Here is a 15337-nt window from a genome sequence, read left to right on the forward strand (position 1 = left end):
ATCGTGGGATGTATGCCCATGACTTGTGAAACACTAAACACACGACACGTGTGCTTGGTTGGTTTCTATTACGGTGGAGCATTAGCCTAATCCATTCACTGATGAGTAATTACACTGAAAGCAGAAAAACGCTTACGCACTAGCTCTCGCTGGACACCCTCGATCGGATGTTATTTAAAGAATTAATCGAGTTAATTAATTTTCTTCGCGCTGGCAGCAGTTTCGCTAGATGGCGGGAGGGAGCACGAATTGAGGGGGAAAGTTACCCTCTCTCTGCCAGTAGCGGACACGTGACAGTGACGAGCGCGTCACGTGACGGGGGCGGGGCGGAGCAGCGCCGTGGAAGGGGAAGGTAGATGGGGACACAGTTCTTGGCATTTCACGACAATACTTACTAAAATACACTAAAATTCAGTTCATCTTAGTTAGCTAATATTCAATTTAATAAAGAAGTTAAATAGAATCATTGGCCATGCTGCGATTAAATTTTAATTTGTGTAAATCGATTACCATTTGCAAGCTTGTTACCTCGGTCATGTCGAATATTATTATTAAATAGAATTGGAGCTGCAGGAACGACTTAAATGGCGAACGTTCTGCGACGAGGACTGGCGAACATCCGATATGCATATTTTCGACCTTCGATTGGATGAAATAATGTTACGCCGTCGGAGGAGGGGGGGGGGAACGGAATCGTGTGTCGTCTTACGATGATGTATTATTGGGTTTGTCGTGTCCACGCCTGACGTAATCACGAGCGTACAGTCAGAAGCGAGGGCCACGTCAACGATAGCACGTTTCGCTGAAGTTTTCATCAGTTTGCTTGTCACGCGATCCACGCGGACTCGTTCTAACCGTCGCTTCCTATTATTCATAAATATTGTTTAATATCGGCCAGACTGTGAGCACGGTTCGGGATCTCTTCTGAGATCCGCACAGCTGATACCGTGCAGCTGAATTGTGCCAAGGAGACGTGTCCGCGTTGCCATTGTTCGTCGATTCAACCAGCTGCGTCGTCCAATCGTACATCTTTATTTTGTTTATTTATTTTCACGCGGTTTTCATTCATCGAAACGACCGGTGTTGATAACTCCTTTCACTGCGATTTATTTCACGGCTGTAGTGGAACTTCTTTATCGTTCATGGTGTTCTGGAAGAAAAAGATTGTTTATTATACGGGGTGGACCACGGATCGTGTGATCAGTAGTTATGTATGTACTCCTATGTTTTACGCCTATCTATTAGACGATTTCAAGACGAATTCGGTAGGCATCATCACGTAAAAAGAATTGCAAATTTCTCATTCGAAAACCGTATTTTTCTTCCGGCCTGAAGTTATTCCATTTTATACGATTTTCTTAATTTGATCGGTATAAAACTGATGTACTACCTCGTACGATGCTTTCAGTAGTTTATTAAAATATTAAATACGTTTAGTAATTTATTCAATAGAAATTTAATAATGCAACAGATATTTTGAATAATTCGAGTGCAAAGTGTTAAGGCAGGTCTGATGTCCGATTACATTTTTATCTCAATTAATCTGGTACACCTCTCCTTCAATAAAGCCATTTTACTATGGACAAACACGATACGATCGTTCGAACGAAATAATTGCAGTGGATTAAAGTCATTATTATAAGCGTCATAGTAGTAAACAAGTCTTATTTATTGTTAAAATTCCGTCCATTTATGAATGTAGTTCAGTATGTAAATTGCAACTTTCTTTTACTCTGTCGCCATGAATTGTTAACGACAATAGAAATTTACATGAATTATTGTTGAATTATTGTAAGTGAATTCTTTTAGTTACTGAGATTATTTTTCGGGTTTAGAGCTGTTTATCACTCTCATTTTGGAGTTGATCTAATTAAATTGTAATTGTTCTAACACTCGGTGACGTCATTTACGAGGAGAGTAACGCAATAACAATAAAAGATCGCTTACTCAAGTCGTTCGAGCGATAACACCTGCGCTTTCCTAGTATTACTATTCGCATATTCAGCGAAAACGCTTTTAAGTCGTCGTAATAGTGACGCTTGACATTTACTGCAATTTTTTACTGCTCGTTCTACCATTTCGTCTCACTAATAAGAAATTACAAGCGACCAATAGTTATCGACGTAACATTCACATATCCCAAACGATTTGGGACAATAGATGTTGAAAATGTCGCAGACTGGCATTTGTCAAATGTCAGTGACGACGCCATTAACACCCATGTTTCGGGATGGTCGGTCTCGTGAGCATTCCGGAACCTTGTTCCCTGAAAACGACACCGCTCGAAATTATCCGCCCCAATTTTTCCTATTTATAGCACGATTCTAGATAACAATTAGAAAGACCGTTCAATTGTTCACTTTTCACAGTTGAACGAAACTATAATGCAAAGTACTTTCAGACAATCGAAATCTGACCAGTCCATTTTCTTTAATTTCCATACTGTAACTTCGTGCACAGCAATCTTACAACATTCCACATGTTCCTTACATATGTCTATTTTCAAGGATGAAGCTCCTATTTTCACGTCCTTGAACTTTGACAAACTTTATTTTATTGATGAAACGAAGTGAGAGATTGAAGTTGATTTCTTTCTTTTGAAACTTTACAGAAATTGCAGATCAACTTTTAAGACGAGACTGCTATTCGTATGATTACTAAAAATTTGTTTAACTTGCTAGAGTCGCTTGAATGTGTCAAGTTTCGAAATCAACACAAACAACTTTGCTTTATCCTTCTGATTCGTGTTGATTTATTTTTGTTTGTGTAACTTGAACTTTGACAAACTCTATTTTATTGATAAAACGAAGTGAGAGATTGAAGTTGATTTATTTCTTTTGAAACTTTACAAAAAAATTGCAGATCAACTTTTAAAACAAGACTGTTCTTCGTATGATCACTAAAAATTTGTTTAACTTGCCAGAGTCGTTTGAATGTGTCAAGTTTTAAATCAACACAAACAACTTTGCTTTATCTATCTGATTCGTGTTGATTTATTTTTGTTTGTGTAACTGTATCGCATTGTTTGTTTATAACAGTTTATATTTGTAGGGCGAGGGTCTTGTCGAATGTAGAATTCGCCGAGCGCAATGTGCGTTATGTACATAATACGACATCTTTTGCGGAAGCACATCCTCATTAGATCGCTCGCTGGGTTGGACCGAAAGTAGCCACGATTACGCTTTTGAAGTCCCACGGAGAACTTAATCGAAATACGTTTCTGCCGCGGGCATTAGGGTCACGTTCGACGTTTATCCGTTCTTTCATTTTCATTCCCCCACTCATGAATTATTTACATTCAATTAGAATAAATCGATTCGAATTAGTCCCCATATCAACGACGACATTGTTTCGTCGTTTAAATTAGAAAAGTTATCGTGAAAGGAGAATTCTTGGATAGAATTAATAATACGGCGAATCACTAACAAACATGGCTATAGCAAACGGAAGGAAAACACGGACAATTATTTCTGAACTTTGAATAATTCGAATGTGAAAAAGTTACAAATAGTTCTAAACATTACCTTGAACAATAATAAGAGATTGCATTAAATTTTAACGGCGAAACGAAATCATGCTAACTGCTAAAGTTAATAATGAATGTGTGACAGGTAAGATGTAAGGCATTATAGACGGCTAAATTTATGTAGTAGTACTAGGAAGTATCTAACTTGAACACAGAAGCTATGTTGTGTATCCTTGTACAGCTGTTTCATTTGTACATAAGTTAACAATTTCACCAAACTGAACCAGGAAAGCTTTACGACGCGGTCGTTTAAAGAACAAACTACTAAAAACAAATTTAAATTGCCGTCACGCATTGATCCAAAATTTAACATGTTGTTTATATACCATAGATAAAGGGTTAATAAACAAAAACACCCTTCGAGCAAGCCTTTGTTACCTTACACACAAGAAACCAAAGTTCAACCCCCGCAATAAAAATCTATAAAAAGGAATTGTAAACCTGTAACACAAAAAAATTCGAACTGAATCCAATATTTTTATTCTTCAACTTTTCATAAACTATAGAATAACGAATACTAAATCGACGAGTACGAACACAATCCCTTATACCCTGCCCATCTCACGACGGACCCTTACACCTAATCAAAAAATCGAATTAGAGAGGGGTCGCAAAAAATCCAATTTGAGTTACCGGTGCTTAAATTTCTGTCGGGTAAAGGGGTGACTCTCACCCTTGTAGACCGAAACCGTTACCCTTGTCCTCTGCAACCTGTAGAACAGTGCATACTGAAAGTAAGGGTTGTAATTACCTTCTTGTACTTGACCTCATAGAAGTACGACCTGGCACAATAATTCCCCCTCTCTACTGCCATAAAAATCGATCAACCCTTACCCCAGACCAAAAAATCTACTCTGTAAAGGCCCGCAAAAAGTCGAATTTGCCACAGCCAATGATGATCAAGATGATCAATGTAGTCCTGGTTGCTCCAATTAACCCTTTCCAGTCCGAGCTGTTTTAAGCAAGAAGGAAAAGTCGAATTTGCCGGTGGTCAATGATGATCAATGTAGTCCACGCTGCTCCAATTAGAAACCATGCGTGCGGTTCGAGTGCCATAAAAATCGATCAACCATTACACCACACCAAAAAATCTACTCTGTAAAAGACCGCAAAACGTCGAATTTGCGAAAGCCAGTTATGACCAAGATGTTGACCGATGTAGTCCATGCTGCCCCAATTAGAAACCATGCGTGCGGTTCGAGAGCCATAAAAATCGATCAACCCTTACCCCACACCAAAAAATCTACTCTTTACAGGACCGCAAAAAGTCGAATTTGCTGGGGCCAATGATGATAAAGATGTTGACCAATGCAGACCACGCTGCTCCAATCAAAAGCGATCCGTGCGGTTCGAGTGCCATCGAAATCAATGAACCCTTACCCCAGATCAAAAAATCTACTCTGTAAAGGACCGCAAAAAGTCGAATTTGCGAGAGCCAGTTATGACCAAGATGTTGACCAATGCAGTCCACGCTGCTCCAATTAAAAACGACGCGTACGGTCGGAGGGTACGCGGTTTTCTGTGTGGCAAACGAGGTGCACATGATTCGCACCCCACCAGGTGGACGCTGGTGCCGGTGCGGCGGCCTAGGCTTGCTTTCCGCCGACTCGTGGAGGGCGCGCACGAGACGTCGCGACGCGATTCGACGCGACTCAACGGGGAAATGTTAGCTCGCGGTTTTACCCGGCAGTCGAGAATGGCGTAAGCTTCCGACCGGACGGCCTTTCCGATCGGTGCCCGCCGCCAGTAACGCTCCATTCCATTCGTGGTGCACGAGGATCGCACCCGGCGACGCGACTTAACACGCGCTCACGCAATCCGGTTCCATTCCCGCTCGGAACGCTCGCTGGGAAAAACCAAGAGAGAAAGAGAGAGAGAAAGAGAGACGAACGAACCGGCCAGCTCGACGTGCCAAGTGCATCTTCCTTCGCTGAACCATCGAATACAGTTTGAATCGCGACAGAACCGAGGAAAGAGTTTACCGGTGTTCTCCGGAGTGTCTGTGATAAAAAGGATGCGGAATTTCTAGGCCGGAAGCGTCCGTGTGTGTCCAGACCCAGTGGAAGTTCAAGACAAAGTTCGTTTCAATCGAATTCGCTCGTTTTTCCCTCGACGAGGTTTGTCGAGGGTCGTTGAACCTCGTGGCTCGCTGTGGATGAGTTTTCTCGGGTTTGTCCGAGATCTATGTTCTCTTCGGTTCACCGGGTGATAAGGATCAAGGTGGATCAACGGTTACCGCAACTCCGGGAGTGCTCGAAGGGGATCCGTTTCGTAAACCGTGATTTCGTGCGCGATCTCTCTCTCTCCCTCTTGCTCTCGACACCTTGGTATTTCCCGAGTGAAGGTGGTCGATCGCTGCGAAGGATTTCTCGTAGCCTTGACCCACTGGGACCAATTCGCTGTTACGATCGCGGGCCTGCCTGAACCAGAACAATGCCTCGAACCGGAGTCTCGTAGGCTGATCGACGCTCGAAAACTGATTACACCGTCCGATTAGTACGATACACCCAAGGAAACACTCGGACAACGGGCGACCGGTTTCATTCGTGGTCTCAGGAACCATGGGACAACGATCCGGAATCCCACGGATGCAAACACGGTGAACAAGCGCGAAGTTTCCGGTTGCACGCGAGACAGCGTCGGATGAAGCTTCTAATATGCGAAGAGATGACCTCTGGTGGTTCTCAAGGTACTTGCGCGCTTCTTACCAGCGGATCGAGGGTGTTTATGTTTTCGTCGTTGCCAAAGTATTGCGGGCACCAAAGGGTGCACCATATGTTTTTTTCCCGGAGATCCTTCGGGATTAATTGCTAAAATTAAATTAGTTATTTCTCGGTCCTCTGTAAGAGCCGTAGAAACTTGGATTTTGGTACACAAGTAGCCGGTAGCACGAAGGGTGCACCATATGTTTTTTTTTCCCGGAAATCCTTCAACGGGAACTGATCACTTTTAGTGGTTCTTCCTGTATGTTCTTCAAGGGTTGTGTATCGACAACGATGAAATAGCATTTCAATTTCATGGAAATGAATAACTAGACTGCGGATTTGATGCATTTACAATAACATTGGGTACGTGCAATTTAAAATACAAGATCGATTAACGGAATTCAGAAATATTGATCTCCTCAGAATAATTAGAAAAAGAAATATCCTTATATTTGGCTCTGCCTCGGGGCTGTTTATTGTTTATGTTTTCGTCGCGTTGTCTTACCGAAGTACTTTTATTTTTATTGGAAATCTCGAGTGGTCGGTGCTCGAAATCTTATCGACTCGTTCGATTAACGCAATCGTACGAGCTGTAAAATAAACTGGCGCAATCTAGCTCCGTTATATGACTTTGCTTCTGTATTTAACTTATGCCGTTCGAGATACGTATCAACCTCTCGGAAGAAATTCATTTGTGTTGCATGTTTTTCGATATTCTTCCCGTCTACTCTCACCTGTTGGAACGTCCGAGACAGTTTAAGGTTGTATAAGAAGACGTATTACAACCCTTTGGAGAAGAATCAATTTAATGGAATGTTACGCGCGCGAAAGGTTCCACAGGAAGTGGAATTAGTTCGAAGTTAGCTCGATGCAAGATTAACGAAGTTTCAGAGACGCGAAACAGGATCCGCGTATCCGCTTTCGAACAATCGGAGTTTCGTTATCGAGTGTTCCGAATGTTACAAAGGATGATCTTATTTACGTGATACGATGGTTACTTAATTGAAATAGGATAATCGATACAAAATCTCTCTTTCAATTGTTAAATATGTCGAGCTTCGTGTTTTTCACCGTCCTATTTTTTATCTTATTGTTTACCGACGAGGGAACTTGAAAATTAAAAATTGTAGTTCATATCTTTAATAGTAGAATAATTTTTAACAATGATGCTCTGAATAAACGAAAATTCTGTAAAAATGTTTAACGTCTTTTTTGAATTTGAAATTGAAATTTTTTGACAAGTACAAGTGAAAAGAAAATTGGAAGGTATGGAAATTTTTGAAGAAACAGTGAAAAGAAAAGTGGGGAGTCCCGTTGGCGATAAAATAGCAGAAGTATATTGTACAGTTTTTTAATTGGATGCTGAATAAACTAAAATTCTGTACCGTTGAAATTTTCGAAGAAACAGTAAAAAGAAAAATGGCAGAAGTGTCGCATACAGTTTTTGTTATTTCGAATCGGCTTGATTGAGTCACAGCTTCTTTTACGACTTATCGGTTCTTCCTTGACTCACGTTTCCATTATACGGACATGTACTGTTAGCCGTGACTCACTGCGCACGATCCTCTCCGCGGTTCGGTAGGATGTTACTGTGGTCTGGAGACACGACTTCAGCGATTATTGATGAATAGGGTTCGGTGTCGGTGAACGCATAAATTTCAGGTGACGAAACACGCGATCCTCGCTCGGAGCCTTTACCGTGCAACGAGAGACACGAATAAGGATGGTCTTCTTCATGGTGTGCTACTTGGTGGCAATACTTCCTTGCCCTGTATTCTAGTGACGTAGAAGTTGCCGTTCTCGTTTCGGATGTCGGAGACAGTGATGGATACCGAGGAAAAAAATCTTCCTCACTCGACCGTGAATTTCACGTTCAATTGATACGGAACGAATGTGCGTGACTCGGTTCAATAACGTTTCACAAACGTCATCACTTTCGATGACGAAATCCTTAGCACAACTGCTTCCAATTTGTACTAATTGTTTGTAACTCCTCTGTCATTAGTAGACAGCAGATTTTATGCATTCATGACACAAATGGGAAGATATAATTTAAAACAGTGAAAACATTAGAAGAGTTAAAATGCTGTTATATTATTTTCAATCTATTAAACGTATTAATGAAGAAAATAAATTTCTACCTCGCTTCAGTTGGTTGCAATTCAGGTACAACAGTTTTATCTTGCATAAAGATCTGCTGTCTAGTCGTTAGGAAGATTTATATCACGGATTTGTTTCGGAAAAATATCCTCTACAGCAAAAATATTAATTTTTCACGATATTAAAATCATTCTTAATGAATTTGTAATGTGCGAGGTTCTAGACGTTATCTTTTTCATTGAAGCGTTAATTTGACTTGAACCATTTAAGCATTTCAAATGGAACATTTCGTAGCCACCAAATTGATAAAATCATAGAGAATGGAAATATTCTAGGTCGGAAGAAATGTTTAATTTTGTGAAAAAAATCGTGTTATATAATCGAACAGGAAAAAGCTTAAGAAATTCGGGAATTATGAAACATAGGATCGTTGTTGCGAGATTGCCAGCGCAATAGCATTATGAGCGGAGAATGAAAATAAATGACGTGTATTTAATCGCGCCGATATCGTATGACAACGGAGCATGCAGAATGTTAACGTTGCTCTGATCGATCGTGCGATACAATGAACTCTTTTCAGTGCTCCCGGGTCTCGTATATTGATCCTAACAAATCGTCGAGATGATCGTATGCAATAAGCAACGATAACGAACAACTGATATGCAGACTAATGTACCGAGAAATTATTCGTAAGCTGCTCGAATCGAAATGTACGCGGAAACAATTAAATGTAGAGAAACATGTAGTCAACATCGTTTTTACGGCGAAGAGTAGGTCAAGTGCATGATGCGATGCACGGAGCGAAACGTTTCGCATTATTATCTCGCGGAATAAAAATAAAAGGCGAGATCAATTTAGAAGTGAATTGTTTGAATCAGTATTATCATTGAATATTATTGAATAAGTACCCTTATAGGCACTCGAGTGGCGATTTTAAGGCGCCACTAAAAATTGCTGTACCATTATTTAAAATATTGTTTCCATTACTAGACGTTCAATCCACCAAATTTAAAAAATCATGGAGATCATAATTTTCCAGTTAAAATATAACTCCGAGTGCAACGGGTTAATATAAATAGTCGGAGTTCATGAATGCGCTAGATTTATCTCACGGATTTGTTGAAAATATCCTCTTCAGGAAAAATATTAATTTTTCACGATATCAATCCTTCCTTATATTTTAAAAATTCGCAAATGCCATGAATTCATAATGTGTGATGTTCTAAATGTAATCTTTGAAGTGTTAATTTAACTTGAACCATTTAAGCATTTAAATTGAAACACACATTTCGTACCCACCAAATTTAAAAAATCATATAGAATGGAAATATTCTAGGTCGGAAGAAATGTTTAATTTTCCAGTTAAAATAGCTCCGAGTGCAAAGGGTTAACTCGAGAGATCCGTAGGAAGATGATCGAGCTGTTTCGGGCTCGATCAACGAGAGGTTAAAGTTAAAAACGATCGGGACGGAATTATCGTGCGGAATGTTCGCAGAAGATACGATAGGTCCGTGGTAAAAGCGGTTAGGTGCACGGATACAGTTGGCAGCCGGCCAATCGTGATATCATGAATGTATGCATCATGCGTGCCGTCTGTTTTCTAAGTCGGCTTCCGTCATTGATGGCGGGCACCGGTATAGTGCAATGGTAACTTTCGTTAAACCGCGGAACAGACGAAACGCGTTACGCGCGAACGCGAAACAGGTTGCACTCTCATCTATCACCTGTCTAACGACCTGTCCCCGGAGAGCTTCTTATCGGATCGCTGATATCATCGAGCACTATACAATTCTATCACGCCGCCGAATCGATTGTCCTCCTATTTAGATCTTCGCTGCCCGGTCAAATGATAATGTATTCGGCGCGCACGCCACAGATACGGCAGCCATGCGTCCTTCATTTAAGAGAAAACACAGTGCAACATTTAAGGAGTAGTCTCGTTTCCAGCATTGCAAAGATGATGGGTGTTTTCAGTAGTCAAAAGCGCTAGATTAAAGATCAATCTAGACCGCTATCTCCCTAAAAAGTGCTATTTTTACGTTTACGAGGCGCAATTTGCACCATTCGGCAGCATGTAGCTGTAACAGTTGTATGCTTCCGAATAGACTGCGGATGTTTATGCAATTTTCAGTTTTTCTAGGCAAATTTTAAGACAATGGGTTCAAATGAAATCTGGTAATAAATAAAAATTGTACCAAGTTCTGTCAAATTTTATATTCTACTATTTTTTGAACATTTTCAGAAGCCATAATTGCGTAGATATCCGCAGTCTACTTTCAAATAATGCAAATTACGCCTCGTAAACGTAAGAATAGGACTTTTCAGGGCGACTGCGGCCTAGATTGATCTTTTGTCTAGCGCTTTTGACTACTGGAAAACCTCATCTTTGCACTATCGCCTTAAATGGTGATTTTTAAATGGGGATCAATATTTATTTCAAACTTCAAACTCTAACCACGGACAAAGGCGTTTGAACGAATAATATCGATTTAGGGAACTATCTTTCCTAAAAATTGTTGCATCTTTTACTTTCATGGGCAACTTTTACTTTCAGCATCGTATTCGGATCAATAAGACCGTGGCATCGAGTTCGATATTTACGAATCCGAGTCCGTTCCAATAACCAGACTTGATTTCATCGGTTTCGATTGATACTGAAGGTTTACAAGATTCCTATAAGTTCGCTTACAATGTAACCATTAGACTGTGGATTTTATGCATCTACATTTAAAAGAAATTTGGAAATATTTTGCGCTTGAATGGGGCTGACAATAATAATAACTTTATGCAAAATAAAAACTGTCTACATCGATTGCAAGAAATAGAAACCAAACTGAATGTTATTTCTTCCCTTAATGATTTTAATATAGGAGAAATCATACATCGACATCTTCAATTTGAAAAATTTCCCAACAATTTTGAATTTCATCTACTCAATTTCGCTATAAATGCATGAAGATCCGCAGTCTAATGATGATAATTTTTGGAAGGCAATATTTACTCAAATCGATTACTATGTTGGAGTATAGACGCCTCTAGCAGGTTCTGCCAGAGTTTACTCAGATTTTCTATACCATCGGGGCGATCGAGTAAGTAGCAGCTTAGAGGCGGCTTGTCTACACCTAGTGGCCTAATTATTTCAAGCAAGCTGTCATGCATGCTAGTTCGGGAACGGTCTCGTAAAACCGACTTTTATTAGTCGATAATTTTAGATTGGTTATTCGTATATCAGAGGGAAGTGAGTCATCAGGCTTAATGCGCGCAATCGAGACGTCTACCAAAAGTCCCGTTCTCTCCGTTGACTATACCCTCCGGGCTACCACGCCGCAACGGAGACAGTTCCACCATTAGCCACGGGTTCGTTTTTCTTAGGAGTTTTCCCTCTGATCCCCCATAGGATAGCCGGGAACACCGGCTACGAAAATACCCCGAAGATACTTGTCTTTATTGTCTTCTTTACTTCCCTCCGACGACTATTGTGTTTCTCGAAACACGACCAGTCTTCATGGAAGCCGAGCGAAACCGTCAGACCAGAGATTGGTCCGAGGCCTATTCCAGCTACGAATTACCTCTGGGTCAATAGTTGCACAATCGAGCAATATTAACTCGGGATCATGGTCGTTGAACACTTATTAGTCGTTCATGCGACTGGTGCCAGTCCGTGGAAGAGTTGAGACGGGCACAATTTTATTCGAAGACGGCGAGCGGCAACCACAATGATGTTTAGTATGTTTGCTATAAATATAAATATCAGTCTGTTCGTCACTAGAACTACCCTAAACGATACTGATGTATAGACAGCGGATTTTATGCATTTACAACAAAAAACAAACAAACAGACATACAAGAAAGCGAGCTAATGAAAACGTGGTAAAATGAGGAATTTAAAAATACTATTACATTATTTTCGACCTATCGAAGTTTGTTGGACCAGTTTGTTGGAATTCAAGTAGAAAATTTTTATAATAATGACAGGATTGAATTTAGTCGGATCTCGTGGAATTTTTATGGGGTAACATTTTCGTCATCCCCTCTTGACGAATTTTTAAAGAAAAAATCTGAAATCCATTTTGAATTCTAGTGCTAAGCGAAGCTCTTGGAGCACACTCGAAATTCTCGAGTGCTACATACTGATTCTCTTCTTCTTCAATTTTACGAGCAGAAGTTTTATCATAGATATTTATGCAAATTCGCGTTTTCATATTCTATAAAATTCATGTGGCACAAAGTCAATGAACAGGGGAGCTGTTCCACATTTTTAAATTACGTAATCCTTTGTGCAAAAGAGTATTTCGTTTTTCATACACGGCTCGGATTTCGGGGAAACGAATTTGAATATTAATTCCACACGCCTGCTGCGAAATGCGAAGTGATTCGCGCGTACGTGCGCCTGTGTGTGTCCATTGCACAGTGTTTTTACTCTGGAGCATAACAGAGATGGTTTAATATTCGTTAACATTATTTTATTCTGAATTTCATTACTAGACTGCGGATCTTTATGCAAAATAAAAATTTCTTACCTGAATTGCAACAAACTGGAGTGAAAGAGATATTTATTTTCTTCGCTATTATATTTAGTAGGTTGAAAAAGTATGTTTAATTTTTTCAAATATTTTTGCTATTTTAAATTACACCTACTCATTTTCAATAAATAAATGCATAAAATCACAAAATATCCAAATATAATAAATCATAAAATCATACAAATAAACGCATAAAATCCGCAGTCTATTTATTAGATACACGCGCTTGATTAGAATATGAATACGTCAGGTAAAAATAGCTGCGATCTTTGTTGGAACTAATTCCAATTCTTTCACAATTTTAGCGAACCTTATAAAAATGTCAAGATAAATGAAAATATTTATTACTTCAACTTAGACCGGTAATATTATTTTTGAGGGTTGATTTCACCCTTTAAAACCGCGCTGTGGTGCAGACAAAAAAAGGATTGTGTTACGAATGGCTTGCTCTACTTGTATGTATATACGGAGTTTCATAATCTTCGGAACTTCCGGGTTCCCTAACCTTCCTTGCAAGATGCTATGAAATGATGCCAACTCTGGGACATACTATCTTTAGTTGCGAAAAGAGGAAGTTTCGTCATACGCACGCGACATGTGTTCTTTTTCCTCTTGGCTAGTGCACATTGCCGTGTTTTCCTGGAATTCTCCATTTTCGCAGAATATTAACCCGTAGCACTCGAGTGGTGACTCAGAGAGAGAGAGAGAGAGAGAGAGAGAGAGAGAGTCGCCATTAAAAATTGCTGTACCATTCTTCAAGATATTGTTTACATTATTAAATATGTTGGTATCTAATCAATAGGCTGCGGATGTTATACATTTATGAGTAAAACGATTAGGTGCCATTTAAAACAAAGTTACAATGATCTAATAATGCGAATCTAATGTTCTCAGCTTCGTTCAAATGGTTAAAGTAAGAAAATTAAACGTCTATCTGACTCCAATCTCTTGCAAATGCTGCAGACAATTTTTATTTTGCATAAAAATCCGCAATCTACTAATCAATTACTGAACATTTAAGTATTGTATGAGGTATTATTGTAGATCAATTTCATATAAATTTCATATAAAATCATTTCAATTTTATTTCAATTTTATATAAAAAAATCATTACATAGAATCAAATTATTTTAGGTCGGAAGAAATGTTTAATTTTCGAGTTGAAATAGCTCCGCGTGTTCAAAATTGAATTTTTAAAATTGAAGAACTAAAATTCTACTTTGGTTCTGATAATGTAAGTTATTGGAGAATATATGTATAGGCATAAAGCATTGATATAAATTTTCTCTTTTTTTAAGAAATTACGAATTACGAAAGAGTTCGAATCACTAAAACCGTAAAATAAATCGTGGGGCAAGGGGTTAAGGCGGTAGACTAGTTTCCAGGATTGCGAGGGTGCGGCATTCGCGTTCTTATTTCTCGACAATACGATCACGGAGTTTTTCAGTAGCCAAAAACGCTAGATAAAAGATCGATCTAGGGCGCTATCTCCCTGGAAAGTCCTATTTTTCCGTTTACGAGGCGTAATTTTCATTATTCGGCCGCATGTAGCTATGAAAATAGCTCTATACGCAGTTGTATGCTTCCGAATAATGCAAATTACGCCACGTAAACGAAAAAATAGGACTTTTGAGGGAGATAGTGCTTTAGATTATCGAGAAATGAGAAGGCGAATCGCGAACCCTTGCAATCCTGGAAAAAGGAGTGTACCCCCTTAACTCGACGATTTTCGAGAGATGAAAGGATTGAAAAGTGAGATTTTCGCCTAAACGAACCAGTGTGCCCACGATCGTTTGTAAAATAGTGTATCAAGGCGACGAAACGCTACAACACGTACGACATTGCAAGAGAAACATCATGGCCCTGCTGTAGTAAGAGCTCCCGTTCCGAGCTGACCGGCGGACGTGAAAGAGAAACTGAAAAGGGTGTGAGGCTCGAGAGTTCGTCGCGAATGAAGTGGCTTGTGTAACGTGCACAGCCGTTTGTAAGCACACGATCGTTCGAGAGGAGGTGGGAAATCGTTAAGGTGTGGAAAACGTGCTCGCCGACACGAGCAGGATAGGAATTATATTGGTCAGCTTTCAGACGACAAACGGTGACTCTCTCTCTCTCTCTCTGGCGCTTATGCCGGGTAATACACTGCGTGAATTTCGTTATCTCGACTGCTTTACAACGCGGGATGTTTGGCGTTGATATATGCACCGGCTCGAGCCGCGTTTACTCCTTATCGTCGTCAAACATTTGCCACGATGATGCGGTACAGAAATACACTTTCTTTCGAACGCGTCGGCCGAGTTCGCCTTCAACCCTGTGGAACGTGTGAAGAAACATTAGCTTGGTGCCCTTAGGCAAAATTTATTATTAGGCTGCGGATGTTTATGAATTTATACCAAAATTGAGTAAATAAAATTGAAATTTGTTTGGAAATTAAAAAAATTCAAGTTGCCAATTTATGATTTCTCCTTTATTAATTGTTAGCACTC

The 15337-nt window shown here is 39.8% G+C and overlaps 1 protein-coding gene across 5 annotated transcripts in view; it reads left to right on the forward strand.

The window, feature by feature from the left end:
• The window catches only part of Atp8b (ATPase phospholipid transporting 8B), a 113182-nt gene that overhangs the window by 28714 nt on the left and 69131 nt on the right, over window positions 1-15337 (forward strand). The window contains exon 1 of one of the 5 annotated variants that reach the window (XM_076432059.1): window positions 1834-6215. The exons of the other annotated variants lie outside the window; for them this stretch is intronic. The gene's annotated coding sequence lies outside the window, so the exon portion shown is untranslated. Of the gene's footprint in view, window positions 1-1833; window positions 6216-15337 lie in introns of those variants that run through there. 5 annotated transcript variants of the gene reach the window in all.

This window comes from Lasioglossum baleicum, chromosome 10, assembly GCF_051020765.1.
Source record: "Lasioglossum baleicum chromosome 10, iyLasBale1, whole genome shotgun sequence".
Classification (NCBI taxonomy): Eukaryota; Metazoa; Arthropoda; class Insecta; order Hymenoptera; family Halictidae; genus Lasioglossum; species Lasioglossum baleicum.